At 39.0% G+C, this 15355-nt stretch overlaps 1 long non-coding RNA gene across 11 annotated transcripts in view; it reads left to right on the forward strand.

Annotated features, from left to right (window-relative positions):
• LOC118971022 (uncharacterized) overlaps window positions 1-9610 on the forward strand; it is a 43001-nt gene extending 33391 nt beyond the window's left edge. For 5 of the 11 annotated variants that reach the window (XR_012128370.1, XR_012128372.1, XR_012128374.1 and 2 more), the window contains 5 exons: window positions 3763-4135; window positions 4835-4964; window positions 5656-8365; window positions 8822-8871; window positions 9531-9610. This is a non-coding gene — a long non-coding RNA (uncharacterized lncRNA). The remainder of the gene's footprint in view (window positions 1-3762; window positions 4136-4834; window positions 4965-5655; window positions 8366-8821; window positions 8872-9530) is intronic. The other 6 variants (XR_012128365.1, XR_012128368.1, XR_012128366.1 and 3 more) reach the window with 6 other exon arrangements.
• The last annotated feature ends 5745 nt before the right edge of the window (window positions 9611-15355 follow it).

Here is a 15355-nt window from a genome sequence, read left to right on the forward strand (position 1 = left end):
AATCCCATCGCATTCATCACAGGGCTTTCATGAAGACCTCCCCTTTATCTGGAAGGGCCTTTTCCCAGCATATTCATTGTTACATTCAGTCAAAAAATATTCTAAGACCTTCTAGATACGAAGCACTGTACTCTGGATATAATGGATATGAGTAAGTCAGGGTTCACATGTTCAAGGAATTTATAATCTAGCATGGGAGACAGATCAGTGACACATTGAAACAAAAGGTGTAAAAGAAAAACACTGAGTGCCGAGGGAGTTTGTAGAGGTGGAAAAGCCAACAGCGGGCAAGTCAAGAAAAGGGTACTGTTCACCTTGTAAGAACTTACTCACTATGTAAGAACTTGTTCACCATATAAGAACTTGTTCGTTATGCTTCAGAAGATTGGAGACTGACGAGAATTCGGCTTGGGGTGGATTAATGATTGTACATTGAGCATTGAGTCCCGTATACAGAATTTTATTGTTGTTAACAACCATTTGATCAATAAATATGAGAGATGCCTTCTCAAAAAAAAAAAATCAGGAAATCAGCGAAAATGATTCAGGAGTTACTAAGTAAAATAATAAAACTAATAAGAACCACTATTTATTGAGTATTCATTAAGTTTAGGTGCCTTTACATTCATTATCTCAAATAACATATCTTATAATACTCATTTCCCAAATTAGGATATTGAGACTCAAACACTTGATCAAGCCCACACAAAAAATGACTGTCAGGGCTAGGGTTAGGATATATCTGCCTCTGAAGTTACTGTGTTCCATGCAAATGCAAAGCTGGCTCTTAATTAATATATCCATTCTTTCGGACTACCCACTTCTCTGATAGTCCACGATTCCTCTATATCTAATACCAGCCTAATTCTTTCACCAATTCAAGGAACTCTCTCAACACATCCCACACTATATTTCACCATTTCTAAGATGCCCCTTTATTCATATTTGTATATCTCTGAAGTTACAATCATTGAAACATCAATGGTATGGCCAAGCTTGTGATGTCTTTTTCTTCAGTTATACATAAAAGCAGCATTGCATCTTCAAGTTGATAGCATCTGAAATTCCTTAAATATTCAGTATGGTGCTTATGTTGTATTGTTTATTTTCTGTCTTCCCCCAGTAGACTATAAGCTCCTATAAGCTCCAAGAGGGTAGGACTTTCATCTGCCTTTTTCATTTTTGTACCTACCTCACCTGAAATGTTGTTGAATAAATTAATGACTGATTAGATATCAAGTGTCCACCATGTATCCATAACTGTGTGAGGTGCTGGATATAGAGTGAAGAATAAAACAGGCATGGCCTTTTCCCTCCTGGAGAAAAAGCTAAGTGAACAAACAAGCAGATAAACAAATAAGCACATAAATGAATATGCAGTATTATTTGGGAAGTTGAGAGAAGTGAAAATGTTGAAGATACAGTGGAGAGAATAAATGGGGTATTTTCCATATTTAGATTGGGAAGTCAGGAGGCCTTCTCCAGGGTGATATCAGAAGGGAGAAGGCAATAAATTCAAGAATCCAGACTATTGTGCTATATCTATACATATCTACTGACATGTATAATAGCTGGTCTTGACCATCCTCCTGCAAAAACATTTTCTCCTCTGTTGCAACAATGTATGGTACTTATTGTATCTGCATGCGCTGTTTGTATATTTTTGCAGATATCCATTCTGTCCACTAGGTCACAAATATATTCCTCCTGGTAGTACTGAAAGAGCGCTGGATTGGGAGACAGTAGGATAGCAGTATAGTAGTTCTAGCTTTGGCCCTATGTTACAAATTGGGGAAGTAATATAAACTCATCACACCTTTTTACCTCTACCTAAAAATTTAGGAGGTCATATTAGAGAATCTTGAAGGTGTCATTGAGGTTTAACATTTAAATTCTGTAACTATCAGCCCATTTTAACAAACAGTTATTTAGAAGCTACTATTTGCTAAGCTGCTGCACTTTCTTCAGGGCCCAGAAGAATTAAGATGAAAGAAAAGACAAAGACACAATCTGTTCATTTAAGGTGCTTATGATCTTGGGGAGGAAACTGATAGATTGATGACTGCAATGTAATAAAGCATAGAATGTCCTCTGCTTTTGAACTTCAACTATTACCATTGTCTTTCCTAGGTGTGAGCCAAGTACCCTCAGTAAAAGCACTTAATTCCACCTGCCACCAATAGATGGGGCAAGTGGTTACATCAACTGGACATAGTTGCATTGGACTGGAGAGCTTATGGATGAGAGGGAGCTTTAAGAATCTAAGTTGTTTTTTGGAAAATAAGCATCTCTGTGCCAGGGCAACATGGGAATTGAAAGTAAGGGTTGCTTTGTACCATCCAGATACAGATGGGGGTGGTGGTGCTGTGCAGTGAGTTGACACAGTATGGAGTGAAGTTTTGTAGGACATTATATCTCAGCCAAAGTTCGAAGGAAGAAAAATAATTTAGCAGATATATTAGTTGAGATACCTTCAATTGCAAGATACAGACTCCTCAACTACAGGTGGATGTGATAAGATGTGCAACCATTGTTCCATGTAATGCAAAGTACAGAAGCAAGGAAATTACAGGTTTGGTTCAGTGGCTCAAAATGTCATTGAGGACCCAAGCGCTTTCTACCTCCTGCTCTGTCTTCCTCAGATATTGGGTTTTGTTTATAAGTTTATCCCCTCCTCACTGCAACATGGCTGCCCAATCTCTTGGCACGGTGTTTTAAACGACTGTCTTTAAAAAGGCTGAAAGGGACAACTGTCCTCAAAATCCTGTTCATCGAAGAGAAGAACCATGTTCTTCTTGCACTGTTTCCCCCATTTCTCACCCCAGTCTCAGCAGATGTCCCTTCAGTCCCAGTGTCCATGGCTGGGCCGCATACCCATGCTCTGAATGCAAGGGAGGCTAGGAAAGTCTGTACCTGGCCTTTTCAGCCTCCACCTTGGATGGCAGACTGTCTGCTAGGAGGAAGTGTGCATGTGAAGGGGAGAAGCAGTGAATGGTGTGGTTGTTTGGTAAGCCTCCAACACCGTCCTCAAAACAGGGAATGAAGGAATGGGGAGTTATTAATGGATCTCATGCTCAGGCCCTGGCACAGTCCTTCGCTTTCTAAATTGTAGGCATTCAACTGATCCTTGTTGACTGTGAGATCATTGTCATGAAAATGGAAAATCGATGTCAAGTCAGGCAAGTGAGTAGTAAAATCAGTCATTCTTTCTAGGCCATGACTTGATAAAAAACATTTTAATTTTGTCACCTGAATGGGTGGCTGTTGATATTTCTCCCAGGTGGCTAAACTAAAATACTTATTCAACATCAGGAGAGGTAGTGGTGGCTTTTTTTTTGTAATTTTTTATTAAGGTATGATTGACATACACTCTTATGAAGGTTTCACATGAAAAAACAATGTGGTTACTACATTTGTGGTGACTTTTTTTAAAACCATGTCTAATTTGGCAACAGTTACATAATCTAAAAGCAAATCAGGGAAAAATCTGAGTTAAATGGAAAAAGACCAGATCATAGGAAATGAAAGTTTTACTGAAAACACCATGCATGGGGTTCTAATGAAAAAAACAGAGAGAAAAGTGGCCCCAGGGCTATGGAAAAAATTAAGTACATCCTAATAAAGTACTTAGTGTTCTCTGATTACACATGGAAACTCACAAGGAAGCAGAAGAGGACATCAGATTAGGTCCATTTTAAAAATCAGCTCTATATGCAAAGAGACATTAACCCTTTTTTAAAACTTCCTTTGCCTTTCTCACAGGTACCAATAAAATCGAAAGCCAAAAGACTGACTGCTGACTACAACAATAACAACAAAAAGATTATGACAAAGGGACTGAGAGAAGACACGAGTATTGTGTTACAGGAGTGTGAGTTACTTGAAATAATTCATATGGAGTAAAGCAGAGACTTCAAAATCAATATGGGCAGATTGCAGCACACTGATCCTTTGAAATGCCTTCTGTCCATGTCTTTTTAAGCCTTTTAAACTCCTGTGCAGAATGGGGAGAGCTTGCCAGCAGAACAGAAAACATTAGAGGTGAATAAAACATTCGGGGCTATTTCCCCCTGCTCGTTCTTGGATGTGATTGCTCCATTTGTAAATGACTGAGCTATTTAACTCCAACCACAAGGTATTTTCAGTGTTTCCTTACATCTGGAATTTTATTCTTCTGCTCCAGTCCACTCTAGGTTCCTTGGCATGAATGCAAAGGCAGGCCAGAATACAGGAAAAAGGGCCACAGAGAACCATAGGCAGTTTTCTCATTTTTAAATGTTCCCAGTTTCATAGTTTGCTATGATGTGTCAAGCCATGCACCATATTTCTTTATATTCATTTTGCGCTTTAGAGTTTGTTTGTTTGTTTGTTTTTAATTGCAAATGGATGTAAGGTACAGTAATCTTTTTAGTGCTTGAGTATTCCCTGTGGTTCTTAGTCTGGTTCTAGGTCAAACTAATTTCTGGGGATGGGTGAGTCCATGTAAGTGACTTCTTTAGACAGTGTCCTCTTATTGTGACACCATTTTGGGAGTGAAATTGGCAGAAACACTGTAACAAAAACCATGACCTCCAGAACTATGTGATAGTACATTTGTGTACTATCTTTTAAAGCTGCTAATTTGTGGTAAAAGGTTACAGAAACAATAGGTAACTTAGGCAGACCTCATTGATCATCAAATTCAACCTTATTTTTGAGTGAAAGGCGCAGTGAGCTTGGTCATTCATTCATTCATTCATTCATTCAACAATAATTTATTGAGCCGCTAACATCCTTCAGACACAATTAACAGTAAGCATATGATCCATGCTGTGCCTTCTGAACCTTCCACCAGGACCCTAGAAATTAGAATCTAGAGTGGAGAGACCCACCACCCAGAAGAAAGATGTTTGTGGCTGATGAATTCTGATGGTGGTACACCTCATCCCCAGAGCCCCACTGTTTCCATTTCTTCCAGAAGCTTGGTAATTTGCTCTTCTCTTGACTTTTTCACCACCCAGGTCCTTAAGATAAGTTCCTTCGTTTATGCAAGTTGACTTAAGTCAGTTTCTGTGACTGTTATGCCCACTCTGGGAAATTATCTAAATGGTCAGTTGATAAGAGTTCTCTGATCACTTCCAAGTTTTGTGACAGTGTTTTAGAACAACACTTTATTTTGGCAGGCTCCTTTTATTCCACAGAAATAGTTTGCAGGTCATTAGTCAACTGATGTTTTATCCCCAACAAGCTAAATTTACATCCTAATCTCAACATTTGGGAAATATTTTTCTGTGTCTACATGGGAAGAAAAATATGAACCACAGACTGAATTTGCAATCCTCTGATGTCTGAGCAGCTAAAATTTGTTATGGGAAGAATTGTTTTGTTATGAATTTCCATGAACATTATCTACCATCAGGAAATAGGCAAATTGCCTTTGTTAGATAGCTTTAAAAAAAAGCCATGGAAGGGGTGATGGCAGATGTATAATGCCTTAAATAAGTATCTATCTTCCTTCTCCAGGAATAGCAAATTTTTCCAATAAAAGGAAAATATAAATCAGAAAGCATAGGTATTGTCTGCAGAGGCACAGGTCTAAGAGGTTTGGCTTAATGATTTCAAATATGGACTTCTAAAAAATCTGGCCCTCAACACCCACTATCTCTCTCCTTACAGAATTTACCAGACTCAAATGATAGCAAAGTTTAACAGCCTGGGAAAGTGGCTGGAGTTGAATTCAGGCTCCACTACTTGATTTCTTGGATCAGCTCAGTTACCCCTGTGAGCCTCAAGATCCTTAACTAAAAGTGAACAATACCATCTATGTGCTGGCTAAATGATGGGGCTTTAATGAACTAATAGGTGACGTTCATCAGCCATAGAGACGTTCATCGATATTCCGGTTCTCTTCTAGGTAAGATTGAACTTTCTCACCCCTTTTGGAGTGAGAGTGGTGGCCAAGTGACTGACTTCGGCCAGTGAAGTGTGAGCAGAACGGACACATGTCACTTCTGGGAGAGAGCCCTTCAGAGCCAGTGTTAGAGGCCCCATCTCATTGTCTGCTTCAGCAGCACTAGAGTCCTGGAGGGTGGCCTCTCAATTTCCCAGGGCCCCAGAGTGAATGTGACATGCTGCTGAGCCCCCAGCTGACCTGCAATAAACCTTTGTTGTTTTAAGCCACTGATATGTTTTGGGGCTGCTTGTATCACCACAGAAGCTAGCCTGCCTGGAATCGCATGTAAGGTACTTAACACATAGTGACCTGTCAGTTTGGATGAGAGGTGAGCACATGGGGGTAATTCATTTACTCATTCAACAAAAATTTGCTCATCACCATCTGTATGCCACACACAGTGTATCTCTTGGTGAGGGGGCAGATTGAGTTCCTGACTTTACGGAGTTCACAGTTTTGCTGAGTCTGCTGCCATTCCAAAACTGAGGAATGCAACTCGAAAGGCTTCTCATCCCTGAAGGACAGGAAATGCTCTGAAGCTGGGCTGGCCAGAACTTTGTTTGTTTTTATGTTCTCACTAATTCCTGTCCCCCAGCCCCCACTTCACTTACATTCAAAAACTCTCCATGCAAGGACAGAAGGGCAAAGAATAATTATCCCTGAGCAAGAACCAAAGATCTGATGGGTATAGGGGAAGTAACCTGGTCGGTGCTGGTTCTGGGTACCCTAAAGGTGTGATTCTAGCCTGGCAATGGCACTGTTATTGATGCCTCTGCTCTGAGTTCCCTGACCCAGTATGTCAATACCGTATGCAACACAATGGCCCTCCTATACGGAAATCTATATAAGTTTCCTATAGTTCACCCATACAAATGTACATCCTGTCTAGCCCCTGCTATCCTACTAGACTGAAATAAAACCAAATGTTTTCCATTATGACATACCATCCACCTGCTCTAGGTGCACTAGACCCACCTGACCTTCAGCCTTAGGACAGCTTTCTGAAGAAGCCAAGAAGCAATAAATTAAAGGGCTATTTATTTCACTCCCTTCCTGGAAACAAATGGTATTTGGTGAAGCCTGGTGATAATCCACACTGGGTCCCTGGCAGAGGTCGGCAGAGGGTCTGAGCTCTAGTATAGAGGTTCACTCTACAGAGGTGGGAAAGCAGAGAGGTCCCGGTTGCATTTTTCCCATTGCCACATGAGAAGGAGTGTTGGTGGTGTTGGACTTTGAAAGTCAAGGCAGAACATCCTTTCATGTTGAATCCAGCAGGAGAAACCTGGGCTAGGCAGGCATAGAAACGCCCCAGCCCTGGCTGCTACCTAGCAGAGTGCTCTGGGGCTTCCATGTTTTCTTCTTGGCCCCTAATAAAGATAGAAGGAAGAACTCTAAGGGAGTTGGTGATTAGCTCCTTCTTCATGCCCAGGAGAATTCTGAAATGAAATATGTATTCTTGGTGTAGCTTTAAGCAAGATTGATGATGTGGGACAAAAACAAGCCACAAAACATCGACTTGGGATTCACACTGCTTCAGCGTGAGTCCTGGCCTTGCCACTTACAAGATACGTGGTCTAGAATCATTTGATCTCTCTAAACCTCAGTTTTCTTACCTGTAAAATGGTAATATTGACACCTATTTTATAGATGGTGTTCAAATAATTAAGTGATGTGATATATTTTAAGCATTTAGCAATGTTTGGGGCAGAGAGGATTTTTAATATGTGTTTGTGCTTTTTCCTTTGTCCTTCTAAAGCAGGTACAACTAAGCACTTGTTTTTGCTCTTGTATCTCTGTAAAGAACATCAGAAAGCATCTTGGTGTGTTATGCATTTAACATACATCATATTTTTTTATCCTTCCAATAATTTTATGACTAAGTACTACAATTATGCTCATCTTTTAAAGAAACTGAGATTCAAAGAGATTAAGCAACTTGATTAATGATAACAAAGATAGTACTTGTCACAGGTAAGACTTGCATTCTAGTCATTAAACCCAGAGCCCCTTTTCTTTTTCGTACTTGCTTTTTCTTTAAAATTTGCATGGATCCTGACTTTGTAGTGGCCAGAGATCAAGCTGCGTTCTCTCTGCCCCTGCCTACAAATATTCCTGTTTCCACTTCCATTAGAAATACCTTGACCTAAGGTCAACACTAGACATGTTGAGCCTTTACTGAGGAAGGGGGAATAGTTGTTAGGTTGAGTGTGACCCCCGTATTCTGTAGGACTGGGACACCATAATTTAATCCTGGTAGGGTCTCAGACAGGCAATAAAAAATAAAAAATAATGTATGTCTGTTGTCTTTCTACCCCTCACCCCCAAACCTCATCTCCATCCCAGGGATGCACACCTGCATAGAATGCACCCATCCTTGCAAGGTCACCTCTGGGTGTCTGGGTTTCTCTACTGAAGGTCATCGCTTGTCTCAAGGTATGACACTCTTCTGAGTTCCATTAATCATGCCATCTCCTCATTTTAAGGGGCCAAGGAGTGGTAAAAGTCTCAGAGTACTCCATGCCAGTGTAAATAATGCCTTATCAAACCTTCCTTAATTTAGCCTAATTTCCTGATGGGATCCTGAGTGACATAATAAATACCTCTAAATGGTACTAGGAAAGTGTACACCATACTAAAGCCCTCAACTGCTCATTGTCCTTTTAGAACTGTTTTTCTCTCTTGAGGGTATCCTAAGTTGTAATTTTAATTTAGTTTTCTCTCTATGTAAAAAGCACTGGGATCTGGTGATGTGGGCATAGTTAAGTAATTTTTAATATGACTTAATCTCAGAAAATAGCCTAGCTGATTTTCAGAGGTGGTAGTCTGCTCTGGCTGCTATAACAAAATACCGTGGATTGGGTGGTTTAAACAGGAATTTATTTCTTACAGTTCTGAAGACTGGAAGTCCAAGATCAAGGTGCCATCAGTGATCAGTTCCGGTGAGATCACTCTTCTGGGTTGCAGAAGGTCACATATTTTCTGTGTCCACGTATGATAAAGAGAGCAATTCTAGTGTCTCTTCCTCTTCTTAAATGGGCACTAATCCTATCGAGGAGCTCCACACTTATGACATCATCTAAGCCTAATCCCCTCTCAAAGGTTTCCCTCCTCAAACCATCACATTTGGGGTTGGACTTCTTCAGATGAACTTTGTGGGGAAACATTCAGTCAATTAAAATAATGTACTGAGACAAATGGAGTCAGATCACGATGTTGGCTAAAAATGTTAGTGGTAGCACTTGCTGACTATTAGATCCCAGTTTACTTAAGCACTCTGTATCTGAATTTCATCTATTAAAAAATAGATTTTTCCCAGAAGTTACTCTAAGAATTAAATGAGTTATTACATATGCCCATAAGACATTCCTAGAGATAGGTGTTTGTATATGAGTTACCTCCAGGAATCCACATGAAAGTAAACAGAAACACTGGAATCCTCCAAGTTATTTAAAGACCCAGACAGCATACGTTTGAAGTGACATAGAAATTGTAAAACCGTTGTTAAAATGTTAAAGATCATGCAGTATTGCTTCATAAAACTGCATGTTCCAGAAGTTGTTCTGAAATTATTTCATATATGCTTCATCTCATCTCCTAGTGACTCCTGCCAGAGAAATACAACACCAGAGAAGCTCTTGGGAAGTGTCACCCATGTATTACAATAAAAAAATCTCCAAGGTATTGTGTCAGAAGCTTTCAGATACTTCTGTCCCACACTCCCACCTGAAACCAGACTTCTGACCTCAGTGAACTTAGAATAAATTCCTACTTTACTGCCTTCTACCCCACTACTCATTCACTTTTCAGTTCAAACTGAATGTACAGATCTTCCTCAATCCATCGTAAATTAATAATATTGTAAGTATAAAATGCACATACACCTAACCCACTGAACATCATAGCTTTTGAATACAGAATGTTTGTAAATTTATTGATTGTTTACGCTCGTGATTGCATGACTGACAAGGAGCTGCAGCTCACTGTTGCCCAGCATCATGAGAGAGTTTAGTAACATGTATCACTAGCCCGGGAAGAAGATCAAAATTCAAAACTTGAAGTATGGTTCTATTGAACACGTATCACTTTTGTACCATCATAAAGTCAAAAAATCATAAGTTAAATCATTATGAGTTGGGGACCACCAGTATTTATTTGTTGCTAATACATTTGTGTGTCTCCCTCCTACCCCTCCTCACAAAGTGGCACCTGATCGGTGATTTGAAATTTTTATTTATACCTTTGTGGCCATATTTCCTTGAGTGGAAAAAGTTATGCTGGGCTTATAACGAAAATTTTTAATTTACTATTCCTTTATTTGTTTATCTTCATTTTCCACCCAGTTCAACCATAAGTTAGAAGGAACTAGGGTCTCTTAAATTAATAGAATTTGAGGGCTTGTCTATAGCTTCTCCCAGTTTTACTTGATCCTTGGCCCTCAGATTGTCAAGTAAAGACCATTTCCATGCTCTTCTTTCTTCTTTACTCTCCAGAGCTGATGGCACCTGCTCTTAACTATCTCCCAAAGAGAACGTGAGGATGAGTCATTTGACTTCCAAATTTGTCTACACAACCTGGGCCTTCCTCCTGAACTCTAGACTTAATATCTACTTGGAAATGTCTAATAAGCATCTCAAATATGCCACATCCAAGATAGAACTCTTATTTCCAACATGTACCCTTGTCAACTCCCCAAAAAGGGTAAAAAACAAGACAGAATAAAACTAAAAACAAAAACAAAATCATCTTCAAGTTTTCCCCAGGTCGGTAAACAGTAACTTGAGTTGCTTTGCCTACAAAGCTTGGCATTATCCTTGACTCATCTCTTTCTCTCATAGTCCACATTTGATATATCAGCAAAACTATGAGCTCTGCCTTCAGAATGTATCCACTTCCCAGCATAGCCACTACTGTGGTTCTCATAGCTCTAGCTTCCTAACTGTTCTTCCAGTTTCTACCTTTATTCCCTGTATTAGTCATCAATTGATGGATGACAAATCATCACAACATTTAGTGGCTTAAGACATGCATTTATACCTAACAGTTCTGTGAGTCAGGAGTCTGGACACAGCTCATCCGGGTCCTCTGCTTCAGGGAATCCAACATGACTGCAATCAAGCTGTGATCAAGGGCTAAGGTTTCATCTGAAGGTATAACTGGAAAAAGATACACTTCTAAACTCACATGATTGTAGACAGGGCTCAGATCCTCCAGGTTATTGGGCAGAGGGTCTCAGTCCCTTTTAGGTTATTGGCCAGAGGCCACTCTCATCCACACTTCTGTCTCATGTGGGCTTCTCCAACATGGTTTATTTTTCATCAAAGTGCAAAAGTCAAGAATGCAATAGAGAGACTGCTAGTCAGACAGAAGTTATGATTTTGTATAATCTAATCACAGAAGCATTATCTCATTACCTTTACTATATTCTATTGATAAAAACAAGTCACAGATCCTTCCCATAAACAAGGGAAGGGATTACATGAGAGCATGAATACCAGGAGGCAGGAATCATTGGGTGCCATCTGAGAAGTTGCCTACTACATTCTCCTAGAGTTTCTTCTTCATGCCATGGTCATAGCATGAATCAGGTCATGCCATACCTCTATTCCAAACTTCCCAGGTGTTTCCTATTTAACTTACAACAGACTCTAAATTCTTCATATGTAATCTTGCACTATCCACATCTCATCTTACACTACTCTCCATGTATTCACTCTGGTCCAGATGTACTGATTTCTTTCCGGTTCCTCAAACCCACCCAGCACGGTCCTATTTCAGGGCCTTTGCCATGTGATTCACTCTACCTGAAGTTCTCTTGCCCCACATACATCTATGGTCTGCCCTTCACTAAATTCAGTCTTTTGCTCCAATACCATTTTTTTAGAGAGTCCTTTCTGGGCCATGCTATCTAGAATAGCAGTTCCTTCATTGCTCTCTGCCTTCTTACCCTTCTTTATTTTTAACCTCAATATTGTTTTTCAACCACATAAAATATTATGTAATGTATTTAATTGTTTTCCCCACTAAAATTAAAGCTACATGAAACAAAGCCTTTGTCCATTTTGCTCATGCAATATATATATAAAATAACCTACATGGTAAAATAAAGGGAAAGTTTATTAGGACAAACACAAGCACTAGAGAAGGAAAAAAAGAGTCCAATTCCTTCTAATAATTATTCTGTAATCATCCAAAAGAGCAGAGCAAAGTACTATGCTCTGATCACTAGAGAGAGATGTATCTTCCTTTAATTAAGATGAGATTTCCTTAAAGGACATTTAGTTCCTTTACTGCTATCCCATCAAGCAACTTTCTATCACTAACTCAGTTTTATAATTGCCTTGTTTCTAGGAAGCACTGAATGGAGGGCTAGTGGGCATGAGTGTTCTGATCTCTAGAGTTGTTCCTTCTCACTGTTCTCAGTATCTCCCTTAGCAATTAGTAAAATGACATTCCTGTTTATGAGGTAGCATCAGAGCTGAAATTTAAGTAAACTCACAGCATCAAGGTTACGAACCTGGACAGCCAAGGACTCAGCTCTCTTCAGTGGGCTCCTCCTCCCCTGGGTGGTGGCCATGATGAAGCACACCTGGAAGCGTTATCCAGTCTCACCACTGGTATCATCTGGTATTCCGGAGAGGCATATATATTTTGGTTAGATTCAAGTTCATGTTTGTTTTGATGCAGCAATTATGGATCTTCAAAATTAACTTAAATGAGTTTAAGGTTTACAGTTTGCAACTGGGAGAAAAGGGAGACATTCCTCACACAAGGTTTACTTTTTTAAATTGAAATATCATCAATACACAATCCTATATTGGTTTCAGGTATACAACATAGTGGTTCAACCGTTACCCATATTATTAAATTCTCACCCCCAATAGTGCAGTTACTATCTGTCATCATAGGAAGATGTTACAGAATCACTGGCTATCTTCTCCATGCTATATACTACCATTGCTGTGACCAACTTATGGTTGAGAATTTTTGTGCTCTTTTACCCCCCTCATCATCCCCACCCATCCAACCCAACCCTCCCCCATGGTAACCACCACTCACTTCTCAGTGTCTATGAGTCTACTGCCATTTTGTTCATTTTGTCTTGATACTCCACAAATAAGTGAAATCATATGTGCCTTTGTCTGGCCTATGTAATTTAGCATAATATGCTCTAGGTCCATCCATGTTGTTGCAAATGATAGGATTTCCTTTTTGTGGCTGAACACTATACCACTGTGCATATGTACCACGTCTTCTTTACCCATTCATCTATTGATAGGCACTTTGGTTGATCCCGTATCTTGGCTATTGTAAATAATGCGACAATAAACATATGGATGCATATATCTTTTCGAATCAGGGATATTGTTTTCTTTGGGTAAATTCCTAAAAGTGGGATCACTGGGTTTAATGGTATTTCCATTTTTAGTTTTTTGAGGAACATCCCTACTGCTTTCCATCGTGCCTGCACCAATTTACATTCCCACCGGTAGTGCAGGAGGGTTCCCTTTTCTCCACATCCTTGCCAAAAGTTGTTATTTTTTGTCTTTGTCTTCTGAATGGTGTGAGGTGATATCTCATTTTTGTGCTTTTGATTTGCATTTTCCTGATGGTTAGCCATGTGTTGGCTGTCTATTATCAGCAGAACAAAAAGGCAACCTACAGTATGGGAGAATAGATTGTAAATGATTTATCTGATAAGGGGTTAACATCGAAACTATGTGAAGAACTCATACACCTCAACATCAAAAAAACAAATAACCTGATTAAAAAATGGGCAGAGGACCTAACCAGACATTTTTCCAAAGAAGAAACACAAAGTTTACTTTAATGGAAAGATTCTCATTTAGTAAGCTGCAGCAAAATAAAACAAAAGTGCTGCAGACATTTTTCTCTCAGTAGCTACCTAATAAAGCCTAAACTGGCCAACTTCCATGCCCTTCAGGGTTCCAAATATACAAACAGGAAGTTAACATTTCCATAGCAATACCAATTCTGTAATAAAAGCTGAAGAGAAACAATAAAACAAAAGGTCAGGATAAAAGCAATTTACATTTTATTAACACTAACACTACATCAGAATAGATTTTAAATATTAAAATGGAGTCAGTATAATTAGAAAAGCTTTTTTTTTTTTTTTTAGGAATGGCTTTGTTCTGCTGTGGTAGCTAGATGCAAACTTAGACAGCATTTCCAAATTCCCTCAACTTGTGGATTCTGCTGTGACAGCTCATGGATAATTTTGTCCATGAGCAAGTTTACTTATTTCAAAGGAAAGCTTGTGATTCATGGTGTTGCATGTTTGCTTGTATTCACTCCATTATTGTGAGATCCCATACACTCTAATGAGTGTAATAAAGACAGTGATTTCAAGCAAGTCAAATGAATTCTTTCAGACATCTCTAGTAAGTGAACAGGATGGATTATTCTTAGGGCATGGGCATAGCTGGTAGATGGTAAAGTTTCCTCAACTTCCCAGTACTTGGACCTTTCTTTTCTAATGTATGAAGCATTTCTTTCATCTAACTATGGAAAATGGAGGTGATTTCCTGAGAGAGTGAGGGTGTTCTTCAACATTGCATAGAAGAAATTGTCAATCTCAAAGTCCTCTAATTGCAGTGTACTGAGCACTTACAGGTAATTGTGAAAGAAACTGTGTAAATGGAATACTGCCCTCTTATGGTTTCACAAATCTTTCTAGGGCCAAACATAAAATCCCTGTCTCTAGTTAGAGCCATTAATAGAAGAATTTAATTAACTGGAAGGACCTAAATATAAGCTACACTTTAATTTTACAAATTACAACATAAAATTGCATGGAGCTGACTCATTGCAAGTTCATATGTCCAGATAGTGTAGAGCCAAGGATGGAACACAGTCCCTCACTTTTCCCATTTTAATATATATTTGAATACAATTTTAATTTTGGGCTTCATTATTTATTTCCAAAGAATACACAAAACATTGATTTTATCAAAGAAAATTGTAATAATATTAATTATAGTAAGTCAATATGATGTCAAAACTCCTCAGATATCAGCAGGCTTCTGCATTTTATCAAATCAGAAAATTTGGAAAGTTTTCAAATACCAAACTCAAAAATTTCCAGTTTTCAGGACTTCTTCCCTGTGTCTCCCAAGATCATTCATATTCTTATTCATCATCTGAGGATCACAGAACCATCTAACACATGGTAGTCTGTCAAACAGTGGAAAGCAATTTTTTTCTCCTAAAAACTTCCGTCTCTTCCAAGATAACCATTTGTATTTTTATTTGTTCCTATGCTGTCACTTTTTATTTAATCAGCTTTATTGAGGTAAAATTTACATGCAATAAGATGCCTCCAGAGCTTTGATATTAACTTTTGTTTGTGAGCCGTCTAGTTTATGGGATTTTTCTTATAGCTGCCTGAATGAAGAAGACACC

The sequence above is a fragment of the Manis javanica genome, chromosome 2 (assembly GCF_040802235.1).
Source record: "Manis javanica isolate MJ-LG chromosome 2, MJ_LKY, whole genome shotgun sequence".
NCBI classification, from domain to species: Eukaryota; Metazoa; Chordata; class Mammalia; order Pholidota; family Manidae; genus Manis; species Manis javanica.